This window comes from Eurosta solidaginis, chromosome 5 (assembly GCF_040869045.1).
Source record: "Eurosta solidaginis isolate ZX-2024a chromosome 5, ASM4086904v1, whole genome shotgun sequence".
NCBI lineage: Eukaryota > Metazoa > Arthropoda > Insecta > Diptera > Tephritidae > Eurosta > Eurosta solidaginis.
This window is the reverse complement of record NC_090323.1, coordinates 27,933,942-27,958,444: the sequence shown is the minus strand read 5'-3', so window position 1 is coordinate 27,958,444 and position 24,503 is coordinate 27,933,942. Positions and strand designations below refer to the sequence as shown.

Here is a 24,503-nt window from a genome sequence, read left to right as displayed (position 1 = left end):
TGAAAGAAATGCAGCCAAAGCGATGTATATAAAAAAATTAAAAAAAAAAAAAAGAAAAAATATCTTATGTGAAATAAAAATTCCACAGCAAAAGCAATAAAAACAGCAAAAAAGTGAACACTTTTTAATGCTCTTGGATGCTGCTACACGATAGGCGCACGCGACGAACTCACTGAGCGCAAATGGGCACAGCAACGCGTGTTACCAGCGCCCGGTGAAGCTAACAATAAACAACAACAAAAAAACGAAATGCAAACAACAACTGACCTGACAACATTGTACCTACATAAATTTACAGTTACTTGCAGCAAGTGGCTGTCACTTGCTAGAAAAAAGCTGACTGCAGTGAATTGGGCGAAATAAAACCAAAAGAAGAAAGCATTCTCGAACAAGAACAACAAATTGCAGTGGGAGATGGCTGCGCTTAAATATAATCTTTAGAGATTGGTTCTGGAGGTTTGTTTTCCGATCAACTTTTCTTAAGAAAACCAATTTTTTAGTTATAACTTTTCCTGATTTCCATTATTTCATTCGAGGTCCTTTTAGGAATTCGTCTTTAAAAGAAAAACTATCTCTATCTTCATACTTAAAATTTTATCCTTTTGTGGGCAGGAAGCAGTTGACGAGTGCTGACTACATTTGAAGGGTGCTACGCAGACCTTCATCGCGATTAAGAACGCGATAGTGAGAAGCCCGTTAATGTGGCGTTCGCATCTGATTGTGTCTGTTTCTTAGACCGCCCAAATGGGTAGGAAGATCATCTGCTAAGCTACTTGCATTTAAATTACTTTGGCAGTAGATGGCCATTAGCGTGCCAGTTTGGGATTTGCAGAAACAATTAGAGATTTGAAAGTGCTGTAATGCTTGCAAGCGGAAAGATGCTCGAGTTCCTAGGTAAAACTCCAAGTTGCAGAGGAGACCATGCAGTCAATTTACGGCCACCTCCAAAGTATCTTATTGTGCCTTTCAATATCTGCGCCGAGACAAATTTAGCTGGATGGCCTTTTTTGCGCTTTCCAAGCCAGCCTATATATGAAGGTCTTATCTTTTTCCGATAGGTGGCACTTCTGCTCGAATCTGATAGAGTACCCGACATCACCATCCAATTTCATTCCCAGCCTTTAACGACGGGATGACGATACGCGCACGTAAATAAGTGCTCAAAATGAAAAGAGATAGCAATAGTAACAGCGAGTGAGAAAAGTGTGAGTGAATGAGAGACATGTGAACGAAGATTCAAGAGCGAAGTACCAGCTTTTAAGTAAAAAAATTATAGTAGCCAGACTATAAAAGGCGGCATAAAACAAATAAGGCAAATTAACTCGATTCAACCTGTTTCACTGGTTCGGGGAATTTTCAAGTTTGTAATAATACGTTCCTCTCCGTCTTTTCGGGAAAAGAAAAATAATTAGCACTCCTATGATACTCTTTTTTTAAATCTTGGAGAGCTTTTAAACTTTTGCTACCACTTGTACATGCTCAGCTTATATCGTAATCCCTATAGTAGTGCCGAGGACGCTTTAGAATACTGCGAAAACTTGATGATGGATTTACACTTGAGCTATTTTAGCCACAAATTTTGCTGAATGAGTGCCCGTCTTAGTCCTTTTTTTCTTTCGCTTTATGAGCTTTCATGGTGTGGTATTCACGGTGAGTGGAATCGCAATTGAAACTTGCATCTCTCTCTAACAAATAAAGTCTTAGGTTAGGTTAGGTTAAGAGGATGTGCGTGGGTATTACCCACACTTCCACTTGGAGACATTTTTGTCCATTGTGAGTGCCCAGAGTGAGTGCAGGGTGGCGGCCCAAGAAGAAGCGAGACGTCCACCTTCCCAACCTCTGCCAGGCTGTCGAAGAACCGTGAGCCCACAAATCTGCTCCTTCTTCTTTGAAGCGCTGGACATCGGCAAAGAAAGTGGTAGATCGACTCCTCTTCCTCATCCTAACAGCTTATGCAGAGGGAGCTTGTTGATATTCGCCACCGTCGGAGCGTTGGTACGATAGCACAATGACCTGTGATGACACCGGTTAGTCATTATTTTGTTTAAGATGTTCTAAAAGGGTAAGAGCTTGAAGCCCATTTCGGGTACTTATCTTTCGAACTACCATCATCGCCAGCTCAATGAATAGTGATGTTGCAGTGCACTACGAGATCGAGAAACCTACGTACGAAATACTTATTGCAGCATAGTTAAAACGCAAGTCATATTATTCCACATGTGTACCCCCCTTTTGGCAAGTTTTGTTAGATAATACACTGAAAGAAATGGCACTAGTAAAATCAACAAATCGGTTCTGTTGTTCTTGACTTAAGGGAGATTCGGTGAAATTGATCGAATTATGGTTAATTCGACCGAGTTCTTTTTCAAGCGAACAAATTAGTTTAGTAATTTCAACAGAAGAGATATTGTCGTTTTAAGTTAACAAAATTCTGTAAAATTGGCAGATTCCTAATCAATCTAACTGATTTTTCTGTTAACACAACTGATCTCACTGGTCATTTCAACAGCGATCAACAGTCAATACATGAGCAAATTTCAAAGAGAATTTTACGCTCACTGCGCTCTCTACTACGATGGTACCACTTGTTAAAAAAAAAACACCAAAATAAGAAAACCACCAAATCAAAAAAACACACAAAATCGGAGAACAACAAAAAACTAGTTCTTCAGTTATCAATACAAAACGAAAAACCCTTTTTTGAATTTACTGTGCAAAAAATTATGAGATATCGGGTACACTTTTGCAACTTCTCCAAGCGAAATGCAAAATTGCGCCCTCTTGCTGAAAAAGTTTTGTTTGAATGAACAGGATTTTTAAAAAAGTTAGTAACATTTTGTTCAAGTTTTTACGAATTTTCACTCACGCGAACGAATCTAATAAGATAATAAAAAAACATCCTTTTTTAATGTTGATGTTTCCGACAACATAAAAGTTTGAGTTGTTTTGGAATCGTTTCAACTTAAAGTGTTACGAAAATTAAACTTGCCGAATTACATGTAAAGTTACTCCGGTGGTGAATTGCCTTCCTGCGATTTGATTTATTACTTTTCTATAACTTACAAGTTCTATATTTAAAATATTATGGAAACATGTATACTACAAGTTTTGTTGGAAACAATCAAGTGTGGCAACTACATGTGAGAGAAGAAACTGAGAATGAGCTGAGCTGCAACTGAAAGAATTGAGAATCAGTTTTGTGACTACTATTTTCATTTCTATTTGCAAAGCGAAGTTCAAAACTATAAATTAAATAAATTATAAAATATAAAATTTTGTGAAAGTGCGTTTAATAAAACAAAATAATAAAGTGTATAATGTTTAAAGTGTGCCAGCATATTTGATGTACGCCCAATTGAAGTTTGGTTGGAAGTGCGTACATATGTATTTATATTAAGCTGGGGCGATTTATTAACCTATATCACGCCATCGATTTTTCGATAGGTTTTGGGCTCAGGAAAAAAATTTGAGTTTTTTGACTTTTTTTCTTTGATTTTTAAAAAAATCTCGAAAAACTGAAAAATTAAAAAAAAAAAAACTTTAAAAATTTTTTTGTATTTTTTCCGAAAAGTACATTTAAAAACAAATTTAAAAAAAGAAAGATCACAAACGGTCAATTTTTGAAAAAGTTATAGCATTTTGAAAACAAAAACGGTGTTTTTTTTTTAAATTTATAACTTTTTTTGAGTTGGATGAAAAAATTTGAAAAAATTCTGAAAAACGAAACGATTCGAAAAGAAGAAAAACTTTCAGCCAATTCTAAAGGGGTCGGGTTAAAAATTGGTCGAAATGGGATGGAATACCCCATATGTTTCCGTTAGACCCACCAATAAGTATACCAAAATGATCAGGGGACGAGCTAAGTTGATTTACCCATCTCCGTCTGTCCGTCCGTCCATCTGTCCGTTTGTTTGAACGCAAATTAGTACCTCAATGTTTGAGATATCTTGATGAAATTTGGTTAGCAGGCATATTTTGATGGGGGATTTGACATTTGTCGGAATCGACCGGATCCGACCACTATAACTTTAAGTGGGATAGGAACTATGAGGCAAATTCGTTTTCATCTGCAACACTTGAGGCAAATTCGTTTTCATCTGCAACACTTTTGCACGTTTCTGAAGAAACCTTTAAAAAAAAATGGCGAAAAAATTAATTTTTTCACCAAAACACTCCTCAAAACCCAAAAAATATTTTTTTTTTTTTTTTTTTTTCAAAAAACTGTTATCGCCAAGGTTTTTAGCGGACAATTTTGAGTCGGCCAGGGTATACATGCAAATTTTAAAATCAAATGAACAATTTTTAAGTAGGTCATGAAAAAACCTTAAAAATCAAAGAAAAAAAAGTCAAAAAACTCAAATTTTGCAGGCTCGAAAATTATTTTTTTGGGTATGCTTAGTGGAACTTTTTTTCTGAGCCCAAAACCTATCGAAAAATCGATGGCGCGATATGGGTTAACTTTCGTCCATGCAAACCAATCCAGCTTAATGTATATCTAGCACATATTTACGTATGTGTTTATATGGCAACATAGGTACTTTCGTACAAAGCTGTCGCAACAACTTTTTTTGTTCATTTGACTACTAAAACGGTCAATTACGAATCAACGATTTGTGCGCAGTTGATTCAACATCTTGTTGCAATGGATAAAAATTGACAGAAATTTCGGTTGAATTGACCCGTATTTCGGTTGATTTTACCAGTATTTTTCTTTCAGTGTACCGTCCTAAGCTTACTATAGTCCGCCCTGCTAAATGAAAACCGAAACATCTTTTAAATTCTTATTCGTGGTTATAGAATATTAGGTTAAGCTTAAATTTTTTTGCCGATCTCAGCGAAGCCACTTGCCATCAGAAAATAAATTATCCACTCTTACGGAGCTACCAGAACTTTTAGCATTAACTAGATTATGACATAGTAGACTGCAGGCAAAACATTCTGACTGGCTTTTAACAAGAAAATTGTTGTAGAGAAAAGAAGCTGCCATAGGTTGGGTTGAATTTAGAGTATGTAGGCAGCTCACAGAGACAGGAAGCAAATGTGAACTAAGATAAGAACGGTTTGGACTATTGCACTGAAGTAACAGTGGAACGCCTGCGCTAGTGTCAAACTAGTTTCATAGGCAGTGGCCGCTGAACTAACAGATTGAAAACAGTTTCGGAGGCACTATATGACAGTACGTAAACAGCTGATTCAAAATAAATGAGACGGAAAATACATAAAAAACTAGTAAGGACGGAACTTCATACTTTTCATGAATGGGGCTGAACAATAATCTTATCCCATTCGTAATCTCCAAATAATGCGCTGTATAAGATAAGAAATATATAGTGAACAGTTGTACATACCTAAACGATTTTAAGATATATATAAAAAAATGACAAAAAACCCCCTAATGTGAACGATCGGTTGTATGGGATATATATTATATACAGCTCCAATCGAAATGATATATCTTCTATGATATATTAGAATAAATATCACCAAGTTTAACGTTTTTATATTGAAAATTAAGGGAGAAATTGCCAAAAATATTTCTATCTGAACGATCGGTTGTATGGGATATAACTATATATAGCTCCGATCACAGTGATTTTTTCAGAATATCTTCTATGATATATTAAAATATATATCACCGAGTTTCACGTTTATACTTTCTAAATTTCGGCAGGAATGACCAAAATCGTCTTATCTGACGATTGGTTGTATGGGAGATATATATTATAGTGGTCCGATCCTACCGGATCCGACAAATGTCTAATATAATACAAAAATACATCCTTGTGCCAAATTTCATTGAGATATCTCAAAATTTGAGGGACTAGTTTGCGTTCAAACAGACAGACGGGCATGGCTATATCATTCAGTTCGTCGCCCTGATCAATTCGGTTTACTGAGTGAGTCTATCTTCTATATTTCTCAACGTTACAAACATTGGACCAAAATTAGTATACCATTTCATGTTCATGAAAGGTATAATTATTAAGGTAAATGTATCATTTTTTTTCGTTTTTTTTTATTTTTTTCTTTTTAATGTTATTCTTTATGTTATTGTTTATTCTGTTATTTTTTAAGTCTAATGCTTTTTCTCTTTCTACTGATTTCTCCTTAATCAATTTACAATACTTATGTTATTTTTTATTCAGGTTTCCTCTTTCTTTTGCTCTTCTATTACCGCATTGTTTTGCAACTTTTCATTATGTGGAAATTTTCAAGTTTCACGTTTATTTGTTTATTATTTTTGTTGTTGTTATTTAGCAAATTTTTCCGTATTTTTATTTTAATTTATTTAAATTTTTGTTGTTATTTTCGCATTTACACACACACGTCGATTTAAGTGAATGGTGAACGGAAAGTGGTTAGCGGCTGTTGATTTTGCAATTTTTTTTTTTTTGTATTTTTGCACCAACGAAGCTGCAAACAACTAATCACTAGTAATCAAATCGACAGCAACATCAACAACATGCAACAGCAACATCCAACATCTCCGCTGCCGCATTGCAACAGTGAAATTTTTTAATGTATTAATCAAAACGTCGCGGTCTTCGGCAACGCGACCGCGTATTGTAGTTGTTGTTGTCGTTGCTGCCAATTCCGATGACTATCGATGTCGAAACCGATGATAAAACCGCTAGCGCAGATGCCGTTGTTGCTGTTTTGGCCGTTATTACAATTGCTTGTTGTTAGAGGCTAGCGCTAATATTGTGGGCAATATGTGAGGTTAGGTACATAGATACATATGTGTGTATGTACGCATTGTTTGAAGGCACTTATACATTGTGCATATAAATGTGCATGGGTTTTCTTTTTACGTATAGATATGCAAATTTCTAATTAATTTTTGTTGCTGTTTTCCGCTGAATTACACACATTCACACTATTTGCGATGGTTCTTTAAACGGTGCCTCACAATAAAAGTAAGGCTAGGAAGATTGAACTAGATAGTCCGTAAGGACCTCACATAGACTGAAGGTGGCCATATTGTTACTGGAAATTTGCTCGCCGACCGAATTCCAAGAGGTGTAGGGAAATTCAGGCCTTATGAATTCTAGAGAAGATTCCCATATTGACGGTCAAACCTAAGTCATAAGCCCGGCATTTACAAATATTGTAAAGCACCCGATTCCATAAAGAGCTCCTTTAACCTCATCAGCGTATATGTTGGATTTGACGTGTCCCTCGGCGAACCGTCCGAGCAGTCGATTGACGACCAACGCTCACAATCCCTTGTCTTGTGAAGAGCCTTTTTTCTCAGCTTTCCTGGCGTCATAAAAGCTCTATTGTGAGGCAAATCTAAAAGCATCCGATTCAACTCGTCAATGCAGGATGTCATCGCCCGTTTTGAATGAATGTGGCAAGCACAGTCTGCCGGCTTGCCTTTGATGTAGGCGTGCTATGGTTAGGAATGCATTTCCCGCTGCATATTTGCATATATTAAACTCTCAAGGGTTCTGAGCAGCAAATATATTATTCTAATGGATCTTTAGTCTTTGGTGACAAGCAGCTGATCTTGCAGTAGAGACCATCTGCGGTAGGTAGACCACAACGCCTCCAGAAATGCCGCATATGACATAATATTTTGCACCTATCAAAGATTTGAGCATGTACGGGAATAATTCATTTGAAGCCGACGATTTAAGCCTTCAAATCCACTCAACTATGGCACCACTTATTCCAACATTATAATGTACTGTGCCACAGTGCTTGCAAATATGTTTTTAAACTGTGATAGCAGTATCCAGTGACTATAAAATTATTTTAACTCTACAGACATCCCAATGTTACTAAAACGCTCTCGTCCACACCATTCTCCGTAAGTAAATTGATTGTAGGGTAACTGACTTTAAACCCTTCAGTCTGTTCAATATTACGAAAAATTGCTTTCTTCAGTTTCATAAGGACTTGCTAGTATTGTCTATTGGCTATTTCAGATCATCTCTCGATGGAGAATGTGCATTTTTAAACTACTCTACAGGCGACTGGTCTCCCTAGATCGTTTGAAGTCTAAGCAGTAATTTCTCTATGAGTATTTCTATGTTAAGTAAATCGTTAGATCCCTATATTGGTCAGAGTACACCTCTTTCTTTATGACTTTTGCCAGTTTAAAAGTATTCCTTACATGTTTTGAAGAATTTCAAGCGCTTTGCTCTACCTTGGCTTTACACCTGAATATCTTTGAATGTCAGGATTTATTGTAAGCGCTTTGCGAGGCCTAGGTAACGATGTTGCTGGATACGAATTTTTATAATTTGGTTGCTCTAAAAAGCACTACTTTGAACATCCATCTAACGTGAAAGACGAAGAGACAAAGCCTCTGTAAACCTTAGAAATTCCAAAAACTCTTAGACAGGAGTCTAGTTCAGTATTAAAGATACCAATGTACTCAGCAGAGCTGGAGAAATACAACAACATCGTAACCCAAAAAATTATTAAAAATCAAACGAATTCCGAAGATTCGAGTATGCAGTTTTTTATGGTGTTAATCGGAAGTCATTGGTGCCGTTTATCGTATCGCTGTAGTCGTATCCCTAACGTAATCAGCTGTTTATCGTTACGGCGGCAAACCAAAAACCAATTGATTGGCTGCGATACGGTCACGACCTTAGCGGCACCAATAATCGATTGCATTGATACCCATAAGGTTGGTCGAATCAGCTGTTATAAGGTTACCGATACGGTTACCGATAAAGCACCAATGTCTCCAGCTTTAAGTGTTAGTCAAGACAAAGTTTCGATATGTTAGTGAAAATATTTTAGTTGCCCCGAAATGCATCTATGCAACGAGCTATAGCAGTTGTCTAAAATTTGTTTCTTTTTTCTACCCACGATCTCGAAAATATTTTAATATTAATCACATCGACATGACTCTGACTGACTCTTGATAATCAGTTCACATTTGACAAGGAGGAGTCAACATGTACGCAGCTGACTCGCGAGTCAGACGTAGCGTGTGTAGCCTCTATTTGGCTAATAGTTAATGGCTTTCGCAGTTTCTGAAAATCCTAGGAATGTATTTTGACATTTTCATAAAAATTTTAGAATTGTTCGAATTTTTCGAAATGAAAACAGTTTTGCTTTAAAATTTAGAAAATACAAAAATTGCTAAAAGAAAATAAAAACTGGAAAAAAAACATTGCAAAAATTGGAGGACTTGATGGAAGGGTTTATGGAAATTTTATGAAATAATTTATAAAATAATAAAAGTTATGAGTTCTTCTGTAACACTTTTATTCTATGTAAATAAAATAAAATAAAACGAATTTGGGAATCAGCATCAACACTAGCAACAACATCAGCACTGAAATCCAGCGAAGAATCAATCTTGCCAATAAATGCTACTTTGGACTAGGTAGGCAAGTCGTCTCTCGGCAAACGAAAATCATACTCTACAAGTGACTTATCGTACCCGTCCTGCTATATGGGGCAGAAGCATTGACCATGACAACAGCAGATTAAGTGGCTTTGGGAGTGTTTGAGAGAAAATTTTTTCGAAAGATTTATGGAACTCTACGCGTTGGCGATGGCGAGTTCCGAAGAAGATTTAACGATGAGCTGTACGAGCTATACGCAGGCATCCACATAGTCCAGCGAATTAAAACGCAGCAGCTGCGCTGGCTAGGCCATGTTATGCGAAAGAAAGATGATGCACCGGCCAAGAAAGTGTTTCTATCGGAACCCGCCTATGGAAGCAGAGGTAGAGGGCGGCCCCACTCCGTTGGAAGGACCAGGTGGAAAACGATTTAAACTCCCTTGGTATGACCAATTGGCGCCGGTTGGCGGAGCGAAGGAGCGACTGGCGCGCCTTGTTGGACGGCCATAACCGTTTAGACGGTTAAGCGCCAATTAAGTAAGTAAGTAAATAAAACAAATATTTTTGACTCATTATTTTTTTTTTATGGCGATTTCTTTTTAATTTATTTTTTCAGAATATTTTAGACTTTGGATACGTTTTGCGTATATTGTTTGAAATTTTTTTGTTTTTGGTATATCAAGTCAAAACAATTTTTTTTTTTGGATACATTTAAATAAATTTTTTTTTTATTTTTTTATTTTTTCGATTTGTTTCTTAATTTTTTTATTTTTTTATTTTATTTTTATTTTTTTTTTTTTCAATTATATAATTTCTAAGAATCTGATTACGTGTTATGTATAATGTTTGAATAGTTATTAATGTTTAAGGTATATGTACCAAGTCAAAACATTTTTTTTTTTAAGTGAAACTAACTTTTTTAATCCTTTTTTTTCAGTGGCATTAGTTAAAAAAAATTTATATTTTTTTCTTTTATTTTTTTTTTTGTAAGAAAAATTAAATAAACAACAAACGTTTTTCAATCGTTTTCCTTTTTCATACAGTTTATTCATTTTTTAAATTTTTTAGCTTTACAGTTTTTTTTTAATTTGTGTAACTTTTTTTTTTTTTTAATTTTTTTTTTTCAGGAAGATTAAATAAAAAACATAAATTTTTCAATATTTTTCCTTTTTCATATTTTTTTTTCTTTAGTTTTTTTAATTCTTTTTGTTCTAAAAGTTTTTTAATTTGTGTAACTTTTATTTTTTTAAGTATTTTGTTAGGAGTTTTATTTGATATTTTCTAACAAGTGTAAACGTTTTGCGTATATCTTTTGAAACAGTTATTTTTGGTTTTAAGTTTACCAAGTCAAAACCAGTTTTTGTCTAAATTTTAATAAACTAATTTTTTAATTCTAATTTATTTAAAGAGTATTGTTTAAAAAATTGGTTTCATATTTTTCTTTCGTTTTTCTCATCAAATTTTTTTTTTTCAGGAGTAAAGTTTACACATTTTTTTTTTATTTTTTTTTTTTTTTACATTCTTTTAATTACAATTTTTTTGTATTTTTCAATTTTTTTAGTTTGATGTATTTTTTTGTTTTGTGTTAGGGCTTTATAGATGTTTTCTAACACAGAACATGAATTATGCAAAACATTGATAAATTCGTTTTAAAATTTTTTAACAGTTGAACAATTTTGGGTTTGAACCAGTTTCTTTTTTCTATTCAAACGCCTTCAACGTCGAATTTACGTTCAGTTGCTTCAGCAACAAATTTAGCACAGCAGCTCCCAAAACATAACATTCTAACGGTATATGTCAAACTTGAAACACAAAAAACAGAAATTCGAAGCAGGTTTTAAAGCTGCACATCTCTATAATATTTAAAATTTTAAAAACATATACATTACACACACACCTACAAGTTTCAATGCTTAGCAACGCATAGTTGAATTCGAGCGCGATTTCGATACCAAAATGGTGACATAAACAAAACACAAATAAAACAAAAAAAATAACAAAAACAATTATACGTCTCTTTATTTATAAACAAAAAGTCAAAAAAATCTATAAGCACAAACGATTCGCAATAAAAATTTCAATAATTTTAAGCGAACAACGAACGCGTCTTGCACACGCAACGTATCAAACTCTAACTGCGCGCAATGGCCTAAACAAAACTCAAAATACACAACAATTGGTAAAAAATATTATTGGAGCAGCGCTACTCAACAAACGCTTGCCGCTTAACCGGCAAAACGTCAGCTACTCTATAGCTTTGCTTTGAAAGGCTTGCTGACTATCAAAGTTAACTTGAAACTTGAGACTGGGCAGCAAACTGGCTTACAATTACAAGCACACACACACACACAAATCGAAAAAATGCATGAGTAAAACTATGATAATAACAACAAAAATAAACAACCACAACAAAAACCATACAAGAGCAAGCAATGAATAATGAAACAGGCGACGTAAAAGTTGCTGCTGAGACTTTGTTGAGACTGATAGCTACTAACAAAGTCACCTAAGCGGCTTAAGAAACTAGTTAGTCAGCGGTGCCTTAGTGTGAGAAGAGCGCGCGCTGGAGCGTCAGAGTCAATAAAAAAAACAATCCACAAACGCCTGAGCGCTAAAATTTAATACAACTAAGGTGGACAAATGTAAAATAAACAAAAATCATTTAACTTAGTTTAAAAATAGAAAAAATAAATAAATAATTGTACGCATTTAATTGTGAAAGCGTTGCAACGGCGTGCGGCGTGCGGCGTGCGGTGTGGTGTTGGTGCGGCCGCATTTGCTGCTTTCAACGTCTGGCTAAACTTGAATGAAAATAGACACCGCGCCCGCTTAGCACACAATTAGAGAAGGATTTGAGAGTTTGAATTTGTTTGAGCGTTGTTGCTTAGATATTCAATAAATAAACAAAACAAAAGTACTCTACTCACTAAGCTCACTGAGTGTGAACAAAGCGTGTAAGTTGGTGCTCAAACTCATAAAGAGCTCGTAAAGAGAGACTACTTGCAAGTGAGCGAAATGTAGTGACGTGTTTCATTGTTGCTTGTGTGGTTTTTTTTTATTATTTTTTTCTTAAATATTTTTTGTCATTACTTGATAGTTTCTTATTTTTTTTTTTATAACTATTTGTTTTAGATATTATCAAATGTTTAATGAATTTGCTTTTATCACTCGCCTTCTTTCTCCAAGTCTTATGATAGTGTAAAGTACGTCCTACTTACATGTATTTTGTTCCCATAACAAATTTTAATTAAGCGAAACAAAACGCTTACCATTAATCTTTCTTTGATGGAAATAACGAATTTTACAAGCCTTTAAACTATTGACCGTTATATGATCAACTGTTGGAATGAGTAAAAGCAGGCTGTAGAGGTTGTGTGTTCCTAAAGAAAATACTGAGAACGATAATACTCCTGTCAGTGTGTCACGTGAATGATTGCATCTGGGTTAGATCTAAGCATTCATCCACCCCGTAATTTATATAGAACTTTTGTGGCATCTTGATGTCCTACATCAAATGTTGTGACATCAGTCATATTTTCAATTGCAATGTGGACCCAACGCCTCTAGCACTCATGTCCTTTTGGCCAACCCGATTGAAAATACAAGTTTTATTGAACCTGCATTGGAGAATATCGCTGACAATTTGTGAGTTAGGAGAAGGTTAAGAAGATAGTGGAAGAGGTGATGAAGATGGAAGGGTTGCCAGTAATCACCGAATTGTTGGCCTATCCTATCCGCTAGTTCTTCTTGTAGCGACAGGGAGACTCGCCGAATAATTTGGGGAGTTTTATCAGTGTTGGTGGACCTTTGCCAGACTTCGCACAATTAAGGTACTAGCCCGTGGATAATTTGATATTCCCTTAAAAAATTGGGGTCGCGAGAGCATCGTCTTCTACAAAAACAGGATTCGCCAAGGGTACCTGAGGTAGGAAACTTGGTTGGCAACTCCTTAAAACGTATACAGCCCCTTGACTACCTGTTTTTCTTTCTTATCCATATCAGCTGTAACAACGCTGACTGCTCTTTATACATGTTTAAAGAAGGTTACACCTTTTTGAATAGTGGTAAAAGCGGAAGTTTTGAACATGATGCTTGTTATTAGGGAACTATTTAATCGAGTCTTGGGTAAAGTATTCTCACCGAACACTTCTTCTCTGATCACCTATTTATACTCTTCTTTGTTAGTGAAGTATAACCCAGTAGAATATCTTTGAGAAACCTTAGACGCACTAACTGGGACTTGTATTGAAAGAATTATTGCGTGCAATGACGGAGCTGAGCTTCTTGAGAAAATTTTCCTGGTTCTAGCATATCCTAATTCTATTGGCGACGAAGAAAACTCTAAGGTCGTCGAGACACTTCCCCAGACGCTTGCCCTTCTTCCTATGAGTTATCTACCAAAGGTAAGTGTGAAGTCAATTCTGTTCCACAGCGTGCTGGTGTCTTTGATATTAATGCTAAACATATAAAGCGATTGATCAGGCTTTACGATTTCGGCTACTTCCACACAAGACAGACTATTTTATGCCAACAACTGCCCCTTGCTCGGGCTTTAGTTCTTTCATTTCTCAATATAATCAAAGGCTGAGGTACTCTTCACTGCCACGAATCTGTTTTCTGGTGCACAGATGGCTCTAAGCTAGAACGTAAACAGGTTGACGAGATATCTGTCATGGCGCGATGAAAGTCTAATATCGATTGGGACAGCCAAACTCCCATTAAGGCATTCATCTCGACTATGATGCGATCGAGGGAGGTCTAGAAGTGGATGATCCCACCTTCGTTTGCTTCTAATTAACGATTTGGAAACATCTTTGCTCACGGCATCACATGTAGTCCTAAAGTAAGCGTAGTCGTGGTAGTAGTACGCGGTATTTAGGCATCCAGAATGTCATTGTAGGGTAAATTTAGGAGTGAAGTGTAGGAGTGTTGGGAGGAAAGGAAATTAAAGATAAGGAGAGAAATAAGAGAGGGGAGATTAAGAGAAAGATGAGAAGCAAGCACTGAAGCCGGAACCGAAAGCGTTGACAGTTATTTTTCGATAACTACCGTTAACGACGAGTTATCGGATTGTTTTCCACGAGTTAAGGGCGTGTTACCCAGTTCTTTTCGACAAGTTGTTGGTTTTTTATACATTTCTTGTCGGCGTGTTATTGACGAGGTATAGGTGAGTTATCGCAGTGTTATACAGTTTTTATCGTTATTAATGAGCTATCAGTTTTTTAAAACCGGTTTAACGATTTTTATCGATGAGTTATCGATTTGTAAGCGGCGTCGCCTTTATGTCAGTCGCGAATGCACCATATGTATCTTTGCTGCTTACAGAATATTCTCTGCCTTGCAGCTGCCGTTCGGGGTCGCCATAAAATTTTTGTAGGAAGCTTGGCCTAAATCTTCTCGGAGATAAATCACGCTGTATACCAATTTAATCGTTTTTTATCAAAAAAATTTTCAAAAAAGTATTGATTTACGAGCCGGACCTGTGCGCATCTTGCGCAACCAATATAAAAGCCTCTTATCAAATATCAACAGCTGGTCTATCAAGCAATTAAAACTTACAGCTTGCGCTGCCATCTGGCGTATGGTAGCAACTGCCGGTAATGCAGTTCAAATATACACAATTTATTTTAACAACTTATTTTAATAAAATATAGCTAAAACAAAAGCACTGCGACCAAAATTGCCCAAAGCTCCCTAATAGCCCGAATCTCCATATTTACAACCAAAACTTTATTTATAGATTTGGATTCCAAATAAGAACGAAAAAGGGACCCGTACATAAAAACAGCAATTAGAAAAAATATATATGATCAACCAAAGTTTATCGATTTCTTATCGTAGTGTTATGGATTTGTTAAAAACGAGCTATCGGCGTGTTATCGACTTGCTATCGACGAATTATCGGGTTGTAGTTTGCGAGTTATCGAGTTTTTTACGAAGTATTATAGGTGTGTTATCGACAAATTAACGCTATGTTACCGAAGTGTTAGCGGTTTGTTATCGCTAGCAGCATTATCGACGGCTTATCGATTTGTAGTCAAACAAATACGGATAACACATCAAAAAATATCGCTAATGCGTAAAAAAAATTTGTTTAATTTAAATTGAAAATTAAAAATATTTGACCTGCTGCGTGTGTCAATAAAAATAATTAATGATTTAAGATATTTTCATTTTTAGCATGAAAACTAATTAAGTAAAATTCGCAGAGTTGAAATGCATATACAGTGTACTCTCTCTTAAACGGACACCTAAAAGACTGCCAAATTTGTCCGCTTATGAGAGGTGTCCGCTTATGAGAAAAGTATTATTGATGAATGTTTAAACAGTTTCATTTCCAAAACAAGGATATTAATACATACAAATAAGACTGAGTTAGGAGGTTCATAAAGCTTTCAATCAAAATAATTTAAAAAAGTCAGAAATTTTCGCTTGGCGAGTTTTTCCTTTAATTTCAATATCTTGAAGATGTAGTTGAATATCAATTAGCAGTTCAACGCCCCTAAGGTCGCCTTGATTTAAAGAAAAATCTTTTAGTTTTTTGTTTTGAAGCTTTCCAGCCAGCCAGATGATGCACTAAAATCGTCGTAATTGAGTCTCACTGCAATTTCTTTAGCTTTGCTCCTTATAAGTGTGCCTGACAGAGGAATGCTCTTATATCAAGCCTTCACCAACCATTCGTAGCACAATTTATCAATATTAAGGCCTTTGGGCTTCAGCAGATTCTTTTTCTCCCCGAGTTGACGTCAGTGTCCCACAAACTTAAAATTTGATCTTTGTTTTTGATAATGCTAGCAGCTTGCGTTTTTGCTGATCTTACATTTCTTTGCCAACTCTCGTACACTTAGTTTTTCTTTCTTATGAATTTCAGTGACATTAACTTTATCTTTAATACTCAACACTACTTTAGGCATTGCGATTCACGTACGTACACACACAAGAAGATACTAACTACGTGTATGCAATAGGTACATACATTTTTATGTTTTTTTGCTGTATTGAAAACAGGTTCTTCGTATTTAGGGGATTCCCCTACATCCATGTACGTATTAGTGAATAAGCAACAGCTGTACGAATATGGTAAAGAGTAAATGAAAAAAAAGTGTTGTAAGCTGTTCGGTTATGGGAGGGTTGTCCGCTCAAAAGGGAAAAACTTAAAAAAATGCTTAAGGATTTTTTTGGTACTGAAAAAATTGTCCGTTTATAAGAGGTGTCCGCTTAAGAGAAGTATCCGTTAGGAGAGAGTACACTGTACAATGTAAATAATAACAAATATAAAAAACAAGCAAAATGAAAATGGTGCTTAAGCAAATATGAACAAGCTGCATTCAAGGTCTACCGGCAAGCTGGCGTTAGCTAGCGAGACTATAAACTATCTCAACTCCAATTGGAATGTCTTAGAGTAGTTAGAGCTACGAAAAAAAACGGCATACCAATGAATATGGAATATAAAAATAAAAAAACATGAAAGCATGTCATTAAAGACTGCGCTACAAAAAAATATAGGTGCGCTGCGATTTCTTGCACAAAACAATGAAAAATTCATATTCGAAAATAAATAGAAACATTTGCAAATGCTGCATTAATGGCATGAAAAAATAACGAAAAATAATAAATAAAGAAGAAGAAATAAAAACATTAAAAAATAATAATAAGCATACATGCAACCGAAATAAAATGTTAAACTATGCACAATAATAACAAAATGGCAAAAAAATTACAACAAATTAAATAAACCAACGCCTGACATTTCGGCCGCAAAGCAAATGTAGCATAACAAATGACTGCTGCATGCAGACTTGAATTAAATATTAAAAAATAAATATGCAAATATCATAATCAGTGAAGCATTAAATTGTGCATTATTGATTTTTATGATCAATTTGTTTGAAGATTAGAGTTGCATGCGCTTAATACAAATGCTTGAAGCAAATTTTCAAAGAAATCGTTGAAAAAAATTAATAAACACATTTTATGTGAAAAAATTAGAAGCTTTAAGCAATATTAAACGCTTACAATTGTTTATTAATTAGCTTTGCATAAGAAATTGCAAAAATACAACTCGTTATAACTTTGTTATACAAAATTATGTTAGTATTTAATTACCAACAGCCAAATTGTATAAAAGACTTAAGCAACAAACCTGTACACTAATAGCTGTTCGTATATTAATTGCAAGTCACACTCGTGACGCTTGTCTTTTAAGATAAAATCAAGATTCTACATTGATCAAGATGGCGCTTTCACTTTACCGCAACCAAAGCTAACAACAACAACAGCACTAATGTTAATCAAATCAAATCATGTTGTTACACACCCAATTGAAGTACGCGGGGACACAAGTGGTTGATAAGCGCAATACAAAGCTTTACAGCTTCAAAGCTTCCAAACCCATTTGTCAACCTCACATACGCGAGGGGAATCCGGTTACAAATATGAGTCTATCGTACACATACTAAGCAGGCGAGACTCTGGCGACCCCAAGTTTCTTATGGAACTAGGGGGTGGGGAGGGTGGTATGGCCTAGAAGGCTTAATGTGGTCATATTATTCCTTCCCGAGATGGTCGGACTAGTACCTAATGGTGCTTTCCTACCGGAACGTACCGGATCTATATCCGGCAAAGGACCATCAACATCGATTACACTACCCAAAGACTGCGCGGAGTATTTTTATCGTTAATACAACAACAACAAGGCGGGAAGGCGTGAGTGTGAGCAACTTCAGATGCTAGCTAACAGGGAAAGAATCGAAAATTCGACCCGAGAATCCTGCGGTAGGTCATGGAAGATTTTAAAATGGGAGCAACCTTCTGCCACACCAATAGTGGCGACCTGGGGAACAACATACAGAGCATGATAGGTAGCGTAGAGAATGATAAACCCGACAATGAAACCCCTAATGTCGAAAAAGGCACCTGCGTAAAGCTGGCAGACCCAAGTGCTCAAAAATAAGTTTAAGTTGTTTGAGAATTAAGTGCATTTTAGGTGCTATTTAGGGCCACAAAAGATAATTTAGGTGCTCATCTGGTTTTCGAGATATTCGCAAAAAAGTGTGGGTCTGCTAGCTTAACGTCAAGCTAGCAGACCCACAACTTAAATTTCATTTTATTTTAAATAAAAAATATATCGAAATTAGGAGCTATTTAGGTGCTTTTTAGGGACACAAAAGATAATTTAGGTTTTCGTTTAGTTTTCGAGATATTCGCAAAAAAGTGTGGGTTTGCTAGCTAAACGTCAAGCTAGCAGACCCACAACTTAAATGTCATTTCATTTTAAATAAAAAATATATCGAAATTAGGAGCTATTTAGATTTTCGTTTAGTTTTCGAGATATTCGCAAAAAAGTGTGGGTCTGCTAGCTTAACGTCAAGCTAGCAGACCCACAACTTAAATTTAATTTTATTTTAAATAAAAAATATATCGAAATTAGGAGCTATTTAGGTGCTTTTTAGGGCCACAAAAGACAATTTAGGTTTTCGTTTAGTTTTCGAGATATTCGCAAAAAAGTGTGGGTCTGCTAGCTTAACGTCAAGCTTTTTTGCGAATATCTCGAAAACCAAATGAGCACCTCAATTATCTTTTGTGGCCCTAAATAGCACCTAAAATGCACTTAATTCTCAAACAACTTAAACTTATTTTTGAGCACTTGGGTCTGCCAGTTTTACGCCCGTGAAAAAGGCCTTGCTTCACATGACAACAACGAAGTGTGAACGGCAATATCCCGGCTTAAAAATAACAAAGCAGAGATAACGATGTAGTGCCCTCCGGGCTATTGTTCTTTTAATAGTGCTTCGACTCATCAAATAGTTAGGAAATACCCCAGTTAGGAAATACCATGGAAACAGGCTGTTTCAATAGGACTGAACCACAGGGACAAAATGGTTGGTGTCATTGAAATATATTACATGAAAGATATATGTACGTTGCTTTGTCGGAGTTGATTCTAGCTAAGCAAAAGTTTCCAGATCGAACCCACTGAGGCTAGGAGTGACCTCATGCCCTTGTGGACTGAATGGATAAGTTTATTTAATTAGGAATCCCTTATTAAGACTTACGGAAATGTTCCTTCAAATGGCTACAAGACAGGGTCGCTCAGATTGCTTGTTTCGTTCGTCGTGTTTCTGGGAACTTATCAGAAACTGTCTGTTCCGTCCTTCGATTCGATCCTTCATGGGGTAGAATATATGCCGCATTGTGCTAATGATAGTAAGGTATCCTGAAACCTCTCGTGTCAGTTTCGATGGCACTGTTTTGGCCAGTCTGAAGCCTCCTTCGAAAGCCAGCAGATTTATGAGTTATTAGCAGTGTTTTTCTTTCTTCTTTTTGTTCTAATTGCTGCAAGGGTGAGAGTTGAGGATTTTCTGGTGGCTCCGTATTTAAGATATGATTATGGTTCCATGTGCCCAAAAGTTTTAGATATCTTACACTCAGTAGCGGAACGGACGTCCATTAAACTATTTCGCATATTGCGTTCATGTCGTTAATAAGGTATCCCTTGGTCCGCTCAAATGGGGGCAGTTATCGCGAAGCAAAATTACTAGAACGATTGGCTTTAGCGAACAAAGATATGAATCATGGAGGGAAGTTATGAGAACGAAACGGAAATTATGAGAACGAAAAGATGTGAGCAGGTCTTTAGATGAGCTGGTGCGATCCTCATATCAGCAGAGATGTAAAATAGTTAAAGGACGAGGACAATATAAGCCGGCTTTGCCTACCTTATCACTTCACAGAGAAGCATGGAGGACTGCGAAAGTGGACAACTATTGACGAGCATTGTAAAGAGATACCATTATGGGGATTTCGATGCGGGCGACAAAATAGGAAAAATGGGGGAAGATTAAGGCAAATTTGTCTCACATGGTCAACGATTATGTGACTGCCAACCCGGCAGTTCATCCAGATAGAGGCTGTAATCGAATACAATATAAGAAAGCTCGAAAACCAGCATTCCAAAGGCTTATAAGAGAATTTTCTGTTGGACTTAAGTGATGAGTGGATGGCGAAAGGCATCGACTGTTCTGTTCGTTGAAACTTCAAAAAAAAATCGGGCTTGGATAAATGCCGAAGGTCCATATCCATTGCCAAGGTATACTGTTCAAACTTGTGGAAACTAATAACAGTCAGAAGCCTATATGCAGTCTTTGTTTGGAAAGGAGAACTGCATTACTCTGCTGAAAAGTGCGCCTTTCGTAAACCGTTTTGGCGTGGGAACTCCGCATTAGGAGTATTAACTACGAAGCGAGAACTGCATTACTCTGCTGAAAAGCGCGCCTTTCATAAGCTGTTTTGGCGTGGGAACTCCGCATTATGGGAACTTCTCATTACGATAAAGAGAGAGAGAGAGCATAGAGTGTTGACAACGTAAACGGGCTCTTTTCGGAGAAGCTGCTTATAAAAGCAAAATAAATGTAAGGCGCGATAACCACCGTAGGCATTTTAAACCCAGCTTCTCTTCCAACTTGCGTCGTGCTCCTTTTAATTTTTCTCACGAATTGGCGGGACGGAACCCAATTGTTTTATGCCGACTCCGAACGGCATTTGCAAGGCAGATGAGTTTCCACTGAGATCTTTTCATAGCAGAAGTACACTCGAAATGCTTGCCAAATACTGCCGAGGGCGATCCTGTAAGAAAAATTGTCTTCTAATTGAAAAAAAATGTTTTCGAAAATTTTGATGTCGCATTTCCCGGGGCGTGAACCCAGGATCTTCGGTGTGGTAGGCGGAGCACGCTACCATCACACCACATCGGTCGCCGGATTAAGCTTCGGAATACGCGTTTGGCTACGGACAACCTTACCATTTTGGAGAAGTACCCTTTATGTTGCCTTCTTTCAGGGGTCCTGGTGGCTAAACACTGAGAGTTTGGTACTCTCTTTAAAGAAATATTTATTTTGCAAGCTGCGATGCTTTGCTCCTTTTCTCTCATAGCGCTCCAAGTCTGGTAACAATTTCACTTAAGGCAACGGAGACTGTAAGGTGACTGTAAGAGGTGTAAGGTTGAGGTCTATATATTGACTTGATTGCAATGTCAGTTGCAGTTTCACCTGTGCGGAAGTAGAGGAGTAAAAGTTCGCAGTTTATCCGGTACCCATTTATTGGAAAAAAAAAACTATATTGATTCTTCATCTCTTCGACATGGAATGCAGCCATACAGAGTTCTTGTTGTTCCTCAATTCTTACACTAAATGCTGCTCGACAATATAAAAATTAAAAAAAAAAAACAAGTAAGGACGGGACTGTCTTCGGCTGTGCCGAAGACTTCATACCTTTCATGAATGGGGCTGAACAATAATCTTATCCCGTTCGTAATCTCCAAATAATAGGATGTATAAGATAGGAAATATATAGTGAACAGATGTACATACCTAAACGATTTTTAAGATAAATATAAAATAAAAAATGGCAAAAACTCCTTATCTGAATGATCGGTTGTATGGGCTATATACTATATATAGCTCCGATCAAAGTGATTTTTTCAGGAAATCTTCTATTATATATTAGAATAAATATCACCAAGTTTAACGTTTTTATATTGGAAATTAAGGGAGAAATGGCAAAAATCTTTCTATCTGAACGATCGGTTGTATGGGATATATATTATATATAGCTCTGATCGAAATGATTTTTTCATGAAATCTTCTATTATATATTAGAATAAATATCACCAAGTTTAACGTTTTTATATTGAAAATTTAGGGAGAAATTGCTAAAAATCTTTCTATCTGAACGATCGGTTGTATGGGCTATATATTATATATAGCTCCGATCGAAATGATTTTTTCATGAAATCGTCTATGATATATTACAATAAATATCACCAAGTTTAACATTTTTATATTGGAAATTAGGGAGAAGTTGCCAAAAATCTTTCTATCTGAACGATCGGTTGTATGGGATATATACTATATATAGCTCCGATCAAAGTGATTTTTTCAGGATATCTTCTATGATATATTAGAATATATTTCACCTAGTTTCACGTTTATACTTTCTAAATTGCGGCATAAATGACCAAAATCGTCTTATCTGAACGATCGGTTGTATGGGAGATATATGTTTTAGTGGTCCGATCCTACCGGATCCGACAAATGTCTAATATAATACAAAAATATATCTTTGTGCCAAATTTCATTGAGATATCTCAATATTTGAGGGACAAGTTTGCGTTCAAACAGACAGACGGACGGATAGACGGATGGACAGACGGACGGACAGACGGACATGCCTATATCAACGTCGCCCTGATCAATTCGGTATACTTAATGGTGAGTCTATGTTCTATATTTCTCAACGTTACAAACATCGGACCAAAGTTAATATACCATTTCATGTTCATGAAAGGTATAAAAATCGCAATGGCATGAGAAAATTCTTGCATAATTAAATATTCCCAAGTCCTTGTAATAATAACATTTTTTTTTTCTTTTTTCAATAATTTTTTGTATCTTTTCAATATCATACTTTTTAAATTTAATGAACTTTTTCCATGCATGTTAAGTGTCTACTTCAATGGCATTTTTTTTTTTTCTAAAAATTCAATCGCATATCCAGTTTTAGAATAAGTGTCTCAATAGAGTACTTGTATAGATAGCCAAGTAACCAACTGCCACACCCTTGGGCGAAATAAACTTATTATTTTGTCCGCAAAAGATTTATTGTTTCTATGGTGGCTGTGATGTCCGTGCTATGTAGCCAAATGTAATGTAACAAAGCCAAATTGAAAACTTAGCAACTGTGCTTGAATTGAGCAAGACTCGAAATTTATTTACTTCTGTACATACGCATGTACGCGTATATTTCATGTTTTTTTTTATATGTGAGTAAGTTTGTATTGTGCTAAGCGAATTCTCATGGCAATGGTATGCGTGTTTGAGATTTTTTTAAGCCTGGAGTAATGTGGATTTCAAGATTTTCTTTTTATTACTTTTTAAGTTTCATGTGCTGGCTTTTAACGCTTATTTGTTGAATATTTGAAATAATTTTTTATACAATTAAAGACTGAATAAATATATTAAAATATTCAGTTATTTTTATTAATTGTCCGAAATAGTTTCTAATCTAAATTGTTTTTTTAATCATTTGGAAAAAATTTTAAACAACGTGAAATCAAGACGGACAAGGCGACAGCTGTTTCGATTATACCTTTTTTAAATATCTTCAAAAAATATTTCCCAAATTATTAAATAAATTATAAATTAAGAATTGCTTCAAATAAATCTTTTCATATATTTAAAGCAATAAGGGTAATCCACGCTTAAAAAATCTCATACAAATAGACAACATTGGTGTTAATTCGTTGTAGTCCTATAAATAGAACAAAGCAACAACACCAAGTTTCTCTGAAACCGCCTTACCAACGCATAACTTTACCATATGATGCCATACGAAGTATGGACTATGAATAAAGAAAATATGCAAAGAAGGCAATTGGGATAAGGTTTACAACAACTAAGGCATGACGTGGCTGAATGCGTTTATAACACTTCAACCATCGTAGGAGTGCAGGGTCCGAATCCCACTCCCGGGAGAAAAGGCTTTGAAGAGATTTAAAAAAGGTATAATCGAAACAGCTGTCGCCTTGTCCATCCTGATGTCACGTTGTTTAAATTTTTCCCAAATTGTTAAATAAATTATAAATTAAAAATTGCTTCAAATAAATGTTTTCATACATTTAAAGCAATAAGGGTAATCGCCGCTTAAAAAAAACTCATCTAAATTATTTTTTTTCCAAGTTCGATAAAAAAAAATTATTTTTAATTTGAGTTTCATTTGTAAAGTCATTATTGGTACTCCTTTTATGATTATATAAAATTGTACATACACTAAGCAACTCTATATCAAATATTATATATCTCTGTCAGATTTATATTTTCTTTACAAGAAGGCCTGGCACTCGCCACTTTGTAAAACTTGTTCCATTCATATTGCCCTGCCTTCTAAACAACGCTCTTGAAACCAAATTTTGTTAATCAGGGTTAATCAAAATCAAAGACTAAAGCGTCAAACTCGTCACGCTTTTTGATTAAGTAAAAAAAAATCCAAAAAAATTTTATTTTTAGTTTTCGAAAAAAATATGTTTTGTTTTACTTTGACAGCAAAATAACATTTAAAAATATGTATATAATTTAAATCTCTAAAATAAATTAAAATTTATTGAACAATTAATTAACTTTTTCTTTATCTAACATCT

At 35.6% G+C, this 24,503-nt stretch overlaps 1 protein-coding gene across 5 annotated transcripts in view; it reads right to left on the bottom strand.

The window, feature by feature from the left end:
* The window catches only part of bbg (big bang), a 753,080-nt gene that overhangs the window by 682,156 nt on the left and 46,421 nt on the right, over positions 1 to 24,503 (bottom strand). For 2 of the 5 annotated variants that reach the window (XM_067756832.1, XM_067756834.1), the window contains exon 1: positions 11,208 to 11,705. The exons of 1 other annotated variant lie outside the window; for it this stretch is intronic. The gene's annotated coding sequence lies outside the window, so the exon portion shown is untranslated. Of the gene's footprint in view, positions 1 to 11,207; positions 11,707 to 24,503 lie in introns of those variants that run through there. 2 more of the 5 variants (XM_067756836.1, XM_067756833.1) reach the window with 2 other exon arrangements.